Raw genomic sequence first — 10,454 nt, 5'->3', positions numbered from 1 at the left:
GGTAATTTGTTTGTTTGTTTGTTTAAATGGTGGTCCCGGGAATCCAGCCCAGATCTTCAAGCTTACAAGGCAAGTACTTGGAATCGAGTCACCCCCCCAGCCGTATGTATTGTAAAACTGTAAAGCTTTGTCTCTTACAAGAAGTTTAGGCGAATAGTACCGACCTTTGTTCTTTCTTACAGGCTCTCTTGTACATTTTTCCCCTTTGTCCCACAAAAAAAAAAAAAATCTGAGTGTTATATAATGTTGCAGTCCAGCAAGATAGCCAAGCTCCCAAAGACCTTGGAGAGTGAACTATCTCCTATGAGCAAGAAGGCAGAAGAGAAAGAAAATACACACAAAAGTTAGACTTCTTTATATTTTCTTTTTTTTTTCTTTTCTTTTTTTCGGAGCTGGGGACCGAACCCAGGGCCTCACGCTTGCTAGGCAAGCGCTCTACCGCTGAGCTAAATCCCCAAATCCCCAACCCCAACTTCTTTATATTTTCATCTTATAACTACAGTCTTGAATACGAAAGGCTGAAGATCTGGGAGAGATGGCAAATCAGACCGACTTTTTATTTTGATGGAGGCGTAAGTACGGTCAGACCAGTTTGCCACAGCATTAATCCCAAAAGGATGTCACCAAGAATGGAGGGTAGAGGGGTTGGGGATTTAGCTCAGTGGTAGAGCACTTGCCTAGCAAACACATGGCCCTGGGTTCGGTCCCCAGCTCCGAAAAAAAAAAAAAAAAAAAAAAAAAAAAAAAAGAATGGAGGGTAGAAACCTATACTAACAAGCAGGGGGCTGAAATAAACCAGAGAGGGCAGAATAGCAAGTTACCTTGAAGCTCACACGGGCTATAACTCCAAGCAATAAAACAAAGAAACACATAAAGGGGAACACTTTAAAAAGTTTTTCTTTAGACTTTTATTGGAAAACGCCAGCAAGTCAAATATTAAGGATAAGTCAGGGTGCCTGCCAAGAATGGAGAAGGCCAGCGTAGCCGCTGCCTCGAGCCTGTAATTTTGAAGACAGGAAGGGCTACAGTTCACTTCAGCCTGGGCCATATAGTGAGACCTCATTTCCAAACAACAGGACATAAAGCAAAGAGAGAAACAGATGAGTTTAAAATCCAGTCCTGGTCGTGAAAATTACAAAGAATGAATTATCTCACTGGTTGACACTAAGAAATACGGAAAGTGGGTGTACCTGCAAGCAAATGGATTTTGTGTTAGAAAGTCATCAATGTGTCCATTGATCCCTCCACCTGGGAAGGGTGAGGCCTATCCTGTATGGATGAAATACAGTGTTGAAGGTCTGGATAATTAGCTGAACTGCCAGGAAAACTTGACCAGGCCTGAGGAGCGTGGCTAAGTATTTCCACATCCAACCCATCAGACCAGCCTCTCCAACCATGCAATCTCACTCCTTGGAGAAGGGGTTGCTCATTGTATTTTGTACCTAGGTGGGCAGAACACTTACCTCCCATGCATGAAGCCCTCTATCAGTCCCCAACGCTGATAGAAACTATGTGGGCTGGAGAGATGGCTCAGTGGTTAGGAGCACTGACTACTCTTCCAGAGGTCCTGAGTTCAAATCCCAGCAACCACATGGCAGCTCACAACCATCTGTAATGAGATCTGGTGCCCTCTTCTGGTGTGTCTGAAGACAGCTACAGTGTACTTATATATAATAAATAAATCTTTAAAAAATTAAAAAAGAAAGGAAGAAACTGTGTATGGTGGTTCGTGCCTGTAATCTCAGTCCTTCAAAAGCAGATGCAAGAGGACCACAAGTTCAAAGCCATCCTCGGCTACACAATGAGTTTGAGAACAGGCCGAGAGCTACACGAGACCCCAGTCTTTAAGGAAAAAAACCAAAACCAAAATGATAGCAAAAGTATTTTTATGTTCATATTCACATATTCATACATCTTATCCCCAGTTTGCTTCCTTATTAATCCTTGGTCTATTTTATTTTTATATCTGGAATAGCCATGGTAAGATTCAATTTAGTCATGTATCCATGCCATGTGTGCATGCGTGTGTGTGTGTGTATGTGTGTGTGTGTGTGTGTGTGTGTACATGTGCGCGTGCTTGCACCTGTGTATTTCTGTGTATGGGCGTATGCCTGTGAGTACAGGGGGTCTTGTCGGCCAGGAGAAGGTGTTGAATCCCTTGGAGTTGGAGTTTTGGGTAGATGTGAACTCCCTGTTATGGGTGCCAACAAAGAAATTGGATTCTTTGTCTGCTATAGAATGGATGTGGTTTAATTATTTGTCTAGGAGCAACTAGCCTCAGCCTTTGAAGCCTAGGTTATTTCCTGACTTAGGGTAGAAGATAGTCAGGTTTTAGCTGGGCCTACCTCTTAGAAGAACTAAGACCAGAGGCTGGAAAGTTCAAAGCCGGTGTAGCCTACCATAAGTTGTAAATGTCACTTTTATTTGCCAGACGTAATTGTCATCTTGGAGGCTTACTGATGAATAAGCCAATTCTTTCTGAACTCTGACTGGCTGGTTCAACTCAAGCTGTTTCTGGCTAAAAACTCCCTCCCAAGCAGACTCGAACTGGCTTCACTAGGCTTCTGACTGATTTGCTCGGCTTTGCTTCAAACTAACTTTGGCGATCTGTTCTGATGCTCTGCCTCCTCCTCGCTCTCTGGCTTATTCTGCCTTTACTTACAACCTCTGTAAAGCTGTCCAGGTAAAACTGCCCTCTTTCTCCCTCTTAAGTAGCCTCTCTTTCCTGCACTGTTCTATCTCTGTGTGTATCGCTAACTCGTTCTGTCAAATCTTTCTCTGATTCGTTACTTTGTCTGCCCATCAATTAGACCTCACTTTCTTTTTTTTTTTTTAAAAAAGAATTATTTACTAGTTTTATGTATATGAGTACATTGTAGCTGTGTTCAGACACACCCGAAGAGGGCATCAGATCCCATTACAGATGGTTGTGAGCCCCCATGTGGTTGCTGGGAATTGAACTCAGGACCTCTGGAAGAGCAGTCAGTGCTCTTAACCACTGAGCCATCTCTCCAGCTCTAGACATCACTTTCAAACGTGGGTGCTTCCTTCTACAGACTAGCTTTACCTTCGTTGTTTGGGATTAATGGTGTGTACTAAGGGCATGTCTGTATTCCAGCCAGAGGGGTTAAAAGTGTGTATTCCAGCTGGATCACACAGACCTAAAAGGCCTGTGGATGTGATCCCTCACAGAGCAGCCATATTGCTGGATTAAAATCCCTCTACAGTGAGTTTAAGGATAACATGGGCACCGTAAGTGAGACACTGTTTCTAAATTAAAAGTTGTAAAAGGTTGGGCATAGTGCCTCATGCCTCTAAGCCCAGCAACTGGGATACCGAGACAGGTGGATTGACATGAACTTGAGGCCAGCCTGGACTATATAGTGAGTTCTAAGCAAACAAACAAACAAACAAACAAAAAAACAAAAAAACAAAACAAAAACCCCACATATGCCCACAGCTTGGTGGCACGAGCTTGTTTCTCAGAAAGAATCAACTTTGCAGATAAAACTAGGGTCTCAAAGTGGGGTCGTTCTGGACTGATGGGCGGGCATACATCAGGTGGGGACAGAGGTAGATCAGAGGTAGTTGCTGGAGTGAGGCAGCCACAAGCCAAGGAATCCCTGGAGCCGCCAGAAGCCAAAGAAAAGCAAAAAAAAAAAAAAAAAAAAAAAGCAGCTTATTCCATTGTTTTGTTAGTTTTACATTGGTGTGACAAAATTACCTTAGAAATGAAGGATTTAACTTGACTCAAATTCGAGCAGAAAAGGTCCCTCACAGTTGCAAAGGCATAACGGAAGGAGGCACCATCTGTGGTGGCAGCAGCTTGGTGGCCTGGCTTTCTCACATCTTAGCAGACAAGGAAGAGGGAAATAAGCAGAATCAGGACCCAGCCATAGCTATCAGACTCACTCCTATGGCCTAAGTCAACCATCTAGGCACTATGTCCAGACGGTTCCACAGGGTTCCATCGTCTCCGCAAATTAGCACTCCCATCTGGGAATCAAGGGTTCAGACATTACACACTCAAACCATGGCTCTGCCCCCAGGCAGTTTCATCCTTGTCATCTCCGGTGCTGTGAGTGGATTTATTTCTGCTATTCAAGCCCCCAAACTTTTAGGCATTCGATGCGGCAGCCCTAGGAAACCAGTACCACAGTTCCAACATTTTACCGTTCATCTCCATTCAATGTAAGCTCCATGAGGAGAGAGGCTGTGTCTTTTTGCTCTGGGTTCACCACCCAGCGAGGGCAAAGTGAGAGCATATGAGCTAGGACGTCCATGGGGGAAAGCAGCCCCCTGCACCAGAGGCGAATTGCTTCCCAATACTGTAGCACATAGCTTCTGTGTGGATGGAGACTACTGTACAGGAATGAGCTTGCTTTGCAAGGTCGGTCTCTTTTTATTAGAAGGATAGAAACACAGGTGAGCATGACCCTGCTCTGGAAATAGGGGTGACTTGATTCTCACTTTCATCAGGGCACACTAAGCCTCGGGCAAGACAGTTCAGGTGTGGCTCATTTTCCCAAGCTATGAAAAGAAGAAAGCCCTGTGTGCCCATTTTGGCTACTCAGGAGGACGGGGTTGGAGTTGGGAGGCCCTGTAAAATCTTCCTTGCCCGGTTGCTTTCACTCTCTGGGTTTAAAACTACTAACACTCTATCTCAGCAAGCTTAACTCCCAGGGTTTGCTCGGTCACTCGGCAAAGTCTTAAGGCATTAAGTTGCCACTTGATAAATCCGACCTTCATTTTTACAGATGGAAAAAAATTTTTTTTTTTTAGAAAACAGACATTTGATTCACTCTTTCATAATTGTGCACATATTTGATATGCTTTGATCATAACCTCTCCCAGTTTCTTCTACTATTTCTTGTCCCTCCTAATGAACCCTCTGACTTTCGTTGCGTGCTTGCTTCCTGTCTGTCCTCCTGTCTGTCTGTCTGTCTGTCTGTCTTTTGTTCCAGGCTGGCATTCAATCAGTTCACTGTACAGCCAAGAATTGTTGCAGTAAATATCATTTGGGGGTTGCTACCTCACCTTAGATCATTTAGCTCTCAAATAAAAGACACAAAACCTTTCTGTTTATAATAATCCTTGCTCCATTAGAGCTGAGCAATTGCCAACCCGCTCTGCTAGTTTACTTCCCTTTCACTAACCCCAAGATATCACTTGCCTTGTCCCGCCTGGACCACTCCTAATTCAGCGTGCTGGCCCTCATGGCACCTCCTTCCTCTCTCTTCTCCCTCTCCTCAGGATCTCTCCTCAGACGACAAGCCCTGGCACCACCTCTCCTTGGTGGCACCAAAGCCCCACCTACCTCTCTTAGGCCCAGCAATAAGCTGTAGGCATCATCTTTATTAACTGACAATTTTAAACGAAGGAGCAAGGTTTGCACAACAAAAGCTGGTCTACAGGAGAATGTACTCTCAGGGCAACTGGACCCTGGGATACAGAATTTAACATGATGATACATAGCAACAGAAAAAAATCTCAACAAAGAGTGATCTTGAACACCTGATATTCCTGCCTTATTTCCCCAGTGCTGGGACTAGAGGCCCGCCACTTCACACTTGTTTTTATGCAGCCTTGAGGATCAAAACTCATGCTTCCTACAGGATAGACAAGCATTCTACCAACTGAGCCACGTTCCCAGGCCCAAAGACAATCTTAAATGATGAAACGATTTCATTTGATTCGACAACGACTACAAAGAAGGTGGGTTACCTGGCCCTGGTTCCAATTCTGAAAGTGATCCAGGACCAGTGAAACACAGCAAGCTCGGTTTGAGTCTCACACATTCTCACCTGGCTAGTATGTAGTTGGCCAGCCACGTCCATCAATCTGGCACTCAGTTTAACTCATATATGAAGGGAGGGTGGAGGGTGGAGGGTGGGGGTGGGTGGGGGGTGGAGGGTGGGGGTGGGGGGGTGGGTGGAGTAACACAAATCCTAGGGGTAAGAATGAATGCAAGAGTGGCTGATGTGGTAGTGCACACCTTTGATCCCAGCACTTGGGAAGCAGAGGCTGAGGCAGGTGGAGCTCGTGAGTTCAGGGCTAGTCTAGTCTACAGATACAGATCCAATAACAGGACAGCCAGGGCTACTTCTATCTATCTATCTATCTATCTATCTATCTATCTATCTATCTACCTACCTACCTACCTACCTACCTACCTACCTACCTACCTACTTATCTATCTATCTATGGGGCAGTGAACCCTGCAGGGCAGTGGACCGTGCCACTAGACAGAAGAACTGATAAGTTAGTAGCAAAAGTTCAGAACCTCAAACTCATATAATTGAGAACGGCAGGGGTTCACTAGCTCCTGACCAGATTCCTGTCCTGGAGCACGTGACTATGACATCCCACTAAGAGGACCATGACAACTGGTCACAGAGCATAGAAACCCAGAGTTCTCCATGTTAATGAGGAGAGAAGTGATAACCACAAGCTGTCCTCTGATCTGCACAAGTGTCCTGTGGCTTGAGTGTGTCTTACCCCTAGAACATAGATAGGTAGATAGATAGATAGGTAGGTAGGTAGGTAGGTAGATGACTGATAGATGATAGGTTATAGATAGATGATAGATGATGATAGATGATAGATAGGTTATAGACAGATGATGATAGATGATTATAGATAGATGATGATAAATAGATGTTGATAGACAGAAGATAGATGACTGATAGATAACAGCTAGATGGGTAGATAGGTGTTTATAACAAGGATTTGACTGGAGAGATGTCCCAGTGGGTTGAAGTGCCTGCTGCTGAGCTTGTCTCTGTCCCATCACTAGTATTCGTGCACGCACTCATGGTGGGAGTCAAGAACTTACTCCTGGAGTCTGGACTCTGAACTCCATAGGTGGACTCCCAGACCTCCATGTACAAGCACACACATGCACGCAAAAGAAATAAATGAAATGTGATAGAATATGTACATATAGAAAGGGATATATCTGCTTACATGTGTTGGCGTACTGGACAGTAGCCCATGAATATGTTGAAGTTATATCTTAATCAAGTAAAATAAATTTAAATAAAATAAAAAGTCTTAAATCTCAAAAGCAGGGAAGTAAAGGTATACAGATCTGGGAGTACAAGACACGTATCAGATCTCATACATATACCAGGACCAGCCTCATCTATATACCAGGACCAGCCTCATCCACATACTAGGACCAGCCTCATCTACATATCAGGACCTAGTTTCACTCTGCCCATCCTCCCCAAAAAACCCCTGCTCAACTGCCCAGAGAACAGTCCTACTGTACCCTAAACAAGTAATTGCACTACAGTGAATGATCTCACATGTCTTTGCAATTGTTTTTGTCTCTTCCAGAGGCCGCGGGTTCAATTCCCAGCACCTACATTGTGTCTCACAACCAATTTCAACTCTGGCTACAGAGGATCTGACCACTATCTTCTGACCTCTTCAGACACCAGCCCTAGTTGTATGTCTATATATGCGCACACATGATCACGAGCGCGGACATGTTCAGGTGCTCCCACGTGCTTGAGCAAAGTGCACGTGCTATGGAGTCTGTATGGAGGTCAGAGGACAATTTGGAGTTGTCTCCTCCTGCTATACCAAATCCAGAGACGGATCTTAGTTCATCAAACTTAAGGGCAAGTGCCTTTGACCTCCGAGCTATCTAGACTACCTAGGTTTTATTTATTTTTCTTTTCTATTTCCTACTATCATTGTGTGCCACAGCAGTGTGTGTGAGGGGTATACGATGTTTGGGACCTGGCATCTATATGAAGGTAAGAAGACAACTTTGTGGGGTCGGTTCCTTTCTTTCTCCTACCTTTATGTGCATTCTGGGGATCGCACTCAGATCCTCGGGCTTGGACCACAAGTACTTCCACAGGCTGAGCCATTTTGATGACTCCGACGTGTTTTATAAATAATTTTCTTTTTTCCTGGTTGGGGATTTGGCTCAGTGGTAGAGCGCTTGCATAGCAAGCGCAAGGCCCTGGGTTCGGTCCCCAACTCCGAAAAAAAGAATAGAAAAAAAAATAATTTTCTTTTTTCCCTTTGACAGCACTAGGGACTGAACCTAGGGCCTCATGCATGTTAGTCAAGCCCCAAACGATTCTGTTGTAGGCAGGGGGTCAGCCCTGTCTCCCCCCAAAAATATGGACATTTGTTTCCGCATTCATTCCATGGTGGATACTTGTGTTGGGTCCTCACTCTCGCTGCTCAGAATCCTGCTGCGAGCTTCACTGTGCACACATGTTCTTACTGGGTACACGGGAGTGGAACTGTTGGGTCATAGGTGGCCTTATGCTTCATGTTCTTAAACGATCGCCAGAGTTCCGAAACGGCAACCTGACCGTGTGATATCACCGGTGAGTTCTCTGTGTCTTCAATAAGGCCTACAAGTATGTTGTCCCTTTCAAAATCCCACTCGGAGGGACACCTGGGGTCTCATTTGTATTTTTGTGACAGCTAATGACAGCAGGCATATTTTAATTTGCGTATTTGTTAACCCTTGAGGATTACTGAGGTAGAGATAGTCTTCGCCTCACCAGAAAATATGATTTTCCGAGACAAGGTTTCACTATATACCCCTGGCTGGCGTGGAACTTACTATGTAGACCAGGCTGGCCTTAAATTCACAGAAATCCACTTAAGTTTACGTTCTCACCGCTGGGATTAGAAATGTGTGCCACCAGACCTGGCTTAATATTTTAGCTAAAACCAATTGTGTATATACGCGCTTGGGTCAGGGCTGGAAGCCAACAGTTGATGTTTCCTTCAATTGTTTTTTTTTTTTTTTTTTCTTTTTTCGGAGCTGGGGACCGAACCCAGGGCCTTGCGCTTGCTAGGCAAGCGCTCTACCGCTGAGCTAAATCCCCAACCCCAATTGTTTTTTATCTTACCGAGACAAGGTCATTCACTGAGCCTGGAGCTCACCAATTAGGCTAGACTGGCTGGCCAGCAAACTCGAGGGATCCTCCTGTTTCCACCCACAGAATGCTGGAATTACTGATGAGTGCCACCAAACCTGATTTTTACATGGGTGCCAAGGAGAGAACACAGGTCCTGGTACTCAGACAGCAGGCACATTATTGACTGAGCCATCTCTTTAGCCCTGCCAGCAAATGTTTTTTAAATTTCTTTGCCAAGTTGGTGAGCAGAATCAGTAATAGTTCTTCTCTCTTTTTCCCCCCTCTGTGTAACAGCTCTGGTTGTCCCAGAGCTTGTCCTTGAACTCACAGAGATTCACTGCCTCTGCCTCCTGAGTGCTGGACAAGATATTACATTGTCTCAATAGAACCTGAAGAAAAATAGGCTTGACATAGTCCAAGAAAATAGCTTGCTATGGTTTGTTCTGTTTTGAGCCAGGGTCTGACTACGTACAGTGGCTGGTCTGGAATTCAGAGAAATTCACCTGCCTCTGCCGTCCTGAGATTAAAGGCCAGCGCCATTGTGCCCAGCTGTTTGTAAGTCCTGTCAAATATTCCAACTAAGCAGGTGTTAAAAAGGAATAGAGTAAGGGCTGCCTCAGTGGTTAAGAGTACTTGATGCTATTGTAGAGGACCTAAGTTTGGTTTCTAGCACCCACATAGTAGTTCACAACTGTAATTCAGTCGCAGGGCATCCAACATCCTCTTCTGGCTTCCTTGGTCACTGTACACACGTGGTGCACAGATACACACCCAGGCAAAACCAGACACAAAGAATTTTAAATTATTATTATTATTATTATTATTATTATTATTATTATTATTATTATTATCATCATCATTATTAAGAGTAGATCTGTCTGGGTCTTCCCTAAGGAAGAATTAACATCGTGAGGTCTAAACTTTTTTTTTTTTTTTTCCGGAGCTGGGGACCGAACCCAGGGCCTTGTGCTTGCTAGGCAAGCGCTCTACCACTGAGCCAAATCCCCAACCCCGAGGTCTAAACTTTCAAATCTGATTTTGAAGTGAGAAAAAGAAGTGTAGAAAAACCAACTAATTAAAACCTTAATCGAGGGGCTGGGGATTTAGCTCAGTGGTAGAGCGCTTACCTAGGAAGCGCAAGGCCCTGGGTTCGGTCCCCAGCTCCGAAAAAAAGAACCAAAAAAAAAAAAAAAACCTTAATCGAGCAAGGCTGAAGAAATTTATTCCATCATTTGTCACTTGTTTTTCCGTCCCGACATCTGTCGTGAATTCTTTGAAAGGGTTAGGACTTGGGTAAATTTGAACATTACATCAACTGGGTAAAGGTGTGGTGGAACGCATCTTTAATCCCAGCACTCAGGAGTCAGAGGCAGCATGATTTCTATGAGTTCCAGGCCAGCCCGGTATACACGGGGAGTTCTCTTGACCAGGGCAGCCAGAGAAACAGGGTCTCAAAACAAAACCACAAACACACACACAAGCCAAACAACGGCAAAGAATTGGAAGTGAACAACCTTTGGTCCTTCAACTGTTTCCCACACACCTTCTTAGTGGTTC

At 44.6% G+C, this 10,454-nt stretch overlaps 1 long non-coding RNA gene across 1 annotated transcript; it reads right to left on the bottom strand.

Annotated features, from left to right (window-relative positions):
* Positions 1-893: 893 nt before the first annotated feature.
* Positions 894-9,894, bottom strand: LOC120095970 (uncharacterized). Its single transcript, XR_005491966.2, has 3 exons — positions 7,811-9,894; positions 3,725-3,849; positions 894-1,190 (listed from the first exon to the last, which is right to left on the bottom strand). It is a non-coding gene; the product is annotated as an uncharacterized LOC120095970 (long non-coding RNA).
* Positions 9,895-10,454: the final 560 nt, after the last annotated feature.

The sequence above is a fragment of the Rattus norvegicus genome, chromosome 12 (assembly GCF_036323735.1).
Source record: "Rattus norvegicus strain BN/NHsdMcwi chromosome 12, GRCr8, whole genome shotgun sequence".
In the NCBI taxonomy this organism is placed as follows: domain Eukaryota; kingdom Metazoa; phylum Chordata; class Mammalia; order Rodentia; family Muridae; genus Rattus; species Rattus norvegicus.
The sequence above is the reverse complement of the archived record's forward strand: the minus strand, read 5'-3'. Positions and strand labels throughout refer to the sequence as shown.